This window comes from Macrosteles quadrilineatus, unplaced genomic scaffold, assembly GCF_028750875.1.
Source record: "Macrosteles quadrilineatus isolate MER2022 unplaced genomic scaffold, UCM_ALF_1.0 Scaffold_3__2_contigs__length_128488019, whole genome shotgun sequence".
In the NCBI taxonomy this organism is placed as follows: domain Eukaryota; kingdom Metazoa; phylum Arthropoda; class Insecta; order Hemiptera; family Cicadellidae; genus Macrosteles; species Macrosteles quadrilineatus.
The window spans coordinates 60,360,652-60,366,844 of NW_026542596.1; the positions used below are offsets into that span (position 1 = coordinate 60,360,652).

Consider the following 6,193-nt stretch of genomic DNA (forward strand, 5'->3'; position numbering starts at 1 on the left):
TCTTAGAAAAACAGTATCACTTCGTCCCACTCGCTTTTACAGATGATTAAATAAGCTAATGGAGTAACATTTCGGCCCGACGAAAAATTGACAAGGGTTGAGGAACGCAGTTCAGGTAGTAAGAGGTACATGACCTGTATACTTTGCAACCACCCTCTGGTGGAATGTCGCCCAACCGTCACCCCTTGCATCCTCTGACCTCACATGACGGAGAATCGGTGGAATCTTACCTAACCTAACCTAACCTAACCTAAACTAACCTGTCAAATATTTTGTTGGGACGAAGTGTTACTAGTGGGCAGGTAGAGAGTTGGACCGTAGGCCACATCTGAGGGTTTCGGGCCGAAATGTTACTGGGCCGAAGTGTTACTTGGGCCGAAGTGTTACGACACGGAGACAACATTTCTGTCTCACCATTATTATACGCAGAAACTTTAAGCTCTGATAAAATAACGAAGGTTTGGCACTCATGGGCTCTTGCTCTAATAGCCTAGCATGCACGGTAGAAAAGAAAGCACCTTTAAATAACAGTAAAACATAGAGGTAATATCCGTTTCTTAAAACTAACAAAAAGTATTTATGTCGTGATTAGTTTCGATAACTGGGTAATGGAATCCTAACCAGTCGCAAAATGGTTAGTACGGTAATTAAGCGTTGATTATGCCCTTTTTGTAGAATATGTAAATCAATCGCACCTTAAGGAGGATTACCACCATATATACTTACACAAGGCTAATAATAGTGGTTTTTTTTTTAAATTCATCAGAAACAAATTTAGGGTTAAGTTCTGTCAATGGGATGCCTTTACTTAAGACTAATTTTGTTAAACCTTTACAAAATGAGCATAGACTTAGAAATAATAACTGGGTAGGGTAGGGATGCTAATTTGGCGGTTTTGACCAAGAACTAAGTTTATGTCAACACACCATTTTGTGCCTTTTATTATTTGACGAAGACAATTTCTAATACTGTATTTCAACCGTGGAAGCCTTTTTATCAGCATTAACCAAAAAAACCAAAGCTACTTTAATAAACTAATATTTATTCTTTAGCAGTTAAACATCTGGAATCATTATTGAAAATAACATCAACAAAAGCAAACAAAGACAAATAACAAACTGTTTTTGTTTTTTTACACAAAAGATATGTTGTACTGGGATATCTATCCTGACACATATATAATTTGATTCTGAGTTTGTTTAAATATTACAATAATTTATTTTCCATTTGAGCTTTTTAGGGACTTATGTCCCTACAAGCCACTAGTTTTTATTACTTTAGTAATTCACAAAGATATATTTTGTGAACTATGGTTGTACCCTTTGTTTAAACAACGACAATTAATTGGTCTTTTCTTTTTCAACCATCAAAACATAAAATTGTTCTATTTCTCTCTAAACAATTTTGGAGAGTCTTAAAATCCCAATAATTCAATAAATCGAAGCATTAATTATATACGGAGAAAGTTAACAAATATATTAAATTTAAAATTCCCACCTTATTATTATGGAGAATAAGTAAACTGTTATAGTTTCAATACTCGTGGATATATTTTTATTAAACTTGGCAAATATTGGGTTTTCCTATTTCACCCAAAAATTCGTAATTTCTTTCTAAACCATTATGTAGAGCTTAAAAACAAATAATGTATTATATTGAAGAGTTGTTACGCGCTTAATGGTCAAGGAGAAAATTACTAAAACAACATGAATTTTAAATGGAAACAAGTAGAACTTTATTCTAAAGGAGGCCTCTTCTTCCGAAATAATTTTTTAAATACATTTTTCTTCTTCCTCCTTCATAAATACAAAGTTTCATAATAAATGGTTTAAGAATTAATTTCAAAAATAAAACTTTGTGTAAAAGATGGAAAATTACAATTACATGATTTGAAAAAGTTTGAAAAATGTATTATATTGAAGAGTTGTTACGCGCTTAATGGTCAAGGAGAAAATTACTAAAACAACATGAATTTTAAATGGAAACAAGTAGAACTTTATTCTAAAGGAGGCCTCTTCTTCCGAAATAATTTTTTTAATACATTTTTCTTCTTCCTCCTTCATAAATACAAAGTTTCATAATAAATGGTTTAAGAATTAATTTCAAAAATAAAACTTTGTGTAAAAGATGGAAAATTACAATTACATGATTTGAAAAAGTTTGAAAAATGTTCGTTCCTGATTTTTTGTTTATATTGGCTCATATTAACCATTTATTGAAGTGTATTACAGTACTTTACTCATGGGACACACCAGACACACCCTAATACTATTTTAAGCTGTATTTGTATTTTTTGCCAAAACTGTGAGGGCATTTGTGTTTAAACTACAATCAACGAAAATTTTGTATTTTGTTTAGGATTTTCTCCCTCGGACTCTTAATTTTGTGTTTAAAAATAGTTCAAACGTTTCTGATACTACTTTCTTTGTTATTTCCAAAGCAACGTTCTGTGTACAGCGACCCCACCCTGTTAGTTCGAGTGTCCGCCGCTAGGTAGCACTACCATCGCAGTCGATATTTAACCCGAGAACTAACGAGTTTCGTTTAATTTATTTAACTATTTACAAATAAGTAAAATATATAAATTGTATACTAGACGATTAAGACCACAATAATCTAATCTTAAATAATATTTTACAGTAAAAATATTACAGTAACATAGTAAAATATACAGCTAAAAATGCCCTCAACTCGAACGCTTGATGACAACAGATGAGCTGCATATATACCCAACCGTTTCATCCGTTCTCTGTACTTGCTTCGGCAGTACATATACTAAAATTGGAACGATACAGAGAAGATTAGCATGGCCCCTGCGCAAGGATGACACGCAAAATCGTGAAGCGTTCCACATTTTTTGGCTTTGGTATAATTAAGTATTTTAGCTTGATAAAACTGAATTTAAGTGTAGAAGAGTTAGATGGGCTGGACATGTTTTACGAAGAGAGGAGCAAAATAAGTTAAAATTAGTTTTACTAAGAAATCCCGAAGGAAGACGACCGAGAGGAAGGCCAAGACAAAAATGGTGGAGCCAAGTAAAGAAAGACATGGAGCAACTGAGGAGTATGCAGAGGATTGAGCAAGATGGAGAGGCTTTGTTGGTGCGGCCAAATATCTTCTTAGATATGCATGGCCCTGGGAGTAAGAGTAAGTAAGTAAGTAAGCTTGATAAAACGCCTAAATAGTAATATTTTTATTACTCAGGGACTGTAGGGACTCCTTTTGACCTGAGGTACAGTTTTACGATCGAGGCAAAGCCGAGGTCGGAAAATGAGCGAATGGAAACTTTTTGCCCTTGGGGTGAACACCGATGGTGGTGAACTATGTTTTCGTCATATTGCATAATTAATTAACAAACTAAGCTAGAAAACAAAATAATTGTTGTTGTGTAAAGATAACCTCTCAAAAAAACTTCCAGCTTATTCTCAATTCTGCTGATGCAAATAGCCAGCTGATAAGTGATGCAATCGTTTCGTCTATTACAATTGTGTTAGTGTAGGGCCTACACATTATATAGACTATCGATATGTTGAACTATTTAAAGAACAATAAGCTACAATCGATCCGACAATCGATGTATACTTTCGATACATGCGATTGCTTACAGTCGAAATCTATAAATATAAAATCAAATGTATGTTTGTTTGTATGTATGTATGTTTGTTTGTTTGTCCTTTATGGACTCCGAAACCGCTAGACAGATTGTAATGAAACTTTCAGGCATTTATACGGGTACATAGTTGAAAGAGACATGTTGTGAGCCCTGCCGTTCGTCTTGTCTTGAATATAAAGAAAATCAAAGTACAACAATTTTTGTAGAATACGCGAGTTTGATCTCCCATGTCATCGACTGCGAATTTCAAACATTCTTCAAAGAGGTCTGGAGACAGTAAGTCGATAATGACGTCATTAGACGTCGGTTCCCTGTCTATGAAACCGGTTTTGTGTGTTTTTTTTTTTTTGTAATTAACCTTTTCCTCATTGTCTTTATTTTAGGGTACATGGTACATTTTACTTGTTTATTTAGTAAAAGATGTTAAGCATAAGTTTTATTTGGGAACTAGCCGTTAATCATACCCGTCGCAACGGGAAGGAGCTGTGGAAGGGAATAGTTATTTGTGTACTAGCATTGACTATATAACACTAAGTAGTGTTATATAGTCAATGGTACTAGTCAAGTTCGGCCGCTTAGAAAGCGACCTCCACTAGCATTGGTTTAGCATTAGCGCGCAGGTCGTTTTCTAAGCGGCCGAACTATAGTGGAATGATCTCGAGTGCAGTGCAGTAAAGGCATTTTGCACTCGTGTTACACATTATATTTTTCCTACAGTCATTATAAGGCATATAAATAATTAGTCTTTCAAACACTATACAACACGTTTTTAGGTTCAGCAGCAACACAAATAGGTGCCCTACCCCCTACCATAGATAAAAGGAGTATAGACATGCCCCTACCTAGAGAAAGTAGTCCCCGGTCCGTATCACTCCGCTATTTTTTCCTGCCATGTGCTCCGCGACTTGAGAAAATAGTAAAAAAATGCTTTAAAGGTATTTTCTTGTTTATTAAGATCGTAGGAATGTTTTAATAACGTTTAAAAGAAAAAGTCCAGAAAGTTCAGAAATACCGAAAAGAGAACATCAACTACAAACACGAAATGACAGGTTAAATCTTAGTTATAATAGTCAATCAGCTGCTCATAGTATTATTATCTTTAAGTGTTGCCAACCTATTTCCAAGCGTACACGGATTACGTGCATAATAGAACCACGCTGTTTTGTGTTGTCTCGTTGGAATCCTGATGTGCGCCAAAGTATAAACCGTACGACAAAGTATACATATGTAGTAATTAGTAGCTTTCTGTACTGTAAACAGTACCGGTACAAGGAAGCAAACTTTGTCGGGTGACTGTAGGAAAACATTTTTGTTTTTCAAATATATATCACATAAAATAGACGACGAACATCGATTCGACGAACGTTCGAAAATCGATTTTAGATACAAAATAAAAAGCTAGGCTTACAGCACGTACTGAAATAGATTTGTTAAATCCAAGTGTTGAACGAATGGGAAACACTGGAACAGCTGACCGTAGTCGTAATATCACTAAGTGTTGCCATAGACTAACCAAAACAAGTAGACTTCTCATCCCATTGTAAATTTTGAAGCTCGTTTCTCATGTCTAGTTCATGTACGCCACACTGGGCGCTAGTGTCAATGAAATTTTGTTTCTATTATTTTAGGGTTAATTTCTTGATTTGTGCTTTACTGTTTGGTTAAATAACTAGGGGACATTTTATTGTTTATGATTAGATCGTATTATTTGGTTAAACGAGGTTTTAAATGACTGTATTAACGGGAAACAAATTGTAAACAAAACACGACCTCTAACATAAACCGTACAGAACTAACAATAAAATTGTCTTCAGCTGTTCCGTTAGGATGAGAAATCTACTAAGGGAGTATGTTTTATCTATGGTGTTGCCAACGCATTTTCAAACGTGTTTGTGCCTAATAAAAGCACACTGTTTTGTGTTGTTTCGTTGGAATACTGGAGTGCGGCAAAAGTAAGTAAATGCAGCAATTAGCTACTTTGCGTGCTACAATAAGTTCAAGAAAGCCCGCTTTGTCAGGTAAACTATAGGAAATAAGAATTTACTTGAAAAACCGAGCTATCTTTAAATAATGCTGCCCCAGGGTACACTGTGTAGCAAAAAGTAAGTTAGTTGACATTGGCGAAATACAAAATATATATGTTTATCCGAAATAATTCTCCCGTTCCAAAGTTCGAGGCATTTAGATTCACACTCATCATTGACTACCTACACTAAAATAGCAACACACCACTGACTGAAGAACAGAGGTAAAGTGCGTACAACCAAAGCAAATGACTACCGTACTTGAATTTCGGTTGATTTTGGTAACATTGAGTATTAATATTAATGGTAGCATACAGTAGGAACCTGCTTGGGGGATAGTTCTTCAGGGCCCGGGGGCAGCCTTCCGGTGACTCATTTTAGTACCTATATGGTATTAAAGCGTTGTTCATGCGTCTAATCGTTTTATCTATGGTCTAATGATTAAGGAGCAGAAAATAAAAACGTTTATTTTAAAGGTTTGCTGTGGCAGGGATATTTTTAAAATTCAAATTTAGGAAAAAATATTTTTTTATACAAACTACACTCGGCTAAATTG

At 34.8% G+C, this 6,193-nt stretch overlaps 1 non-coding gene across 1 annotated transcript; it reads left to right on the plus strand.

Annotated features, from left to right (window-relative positions):
* The first annotated feature begins 2,751 nt into the window (after window positions 1-2,751).
* On the plus strand, window positions 2,752-2,858 carry LOC128991189 (U6 spliceosomal RNA). The gene has a single exon (XR_008490611.1). It is a non-coding gene; the product is annotated as a U6 spliceosomal RNA (small nuclear RNA).
* Window positions 2,859-6,193: the final 3,335 nt, after the last annotated feature.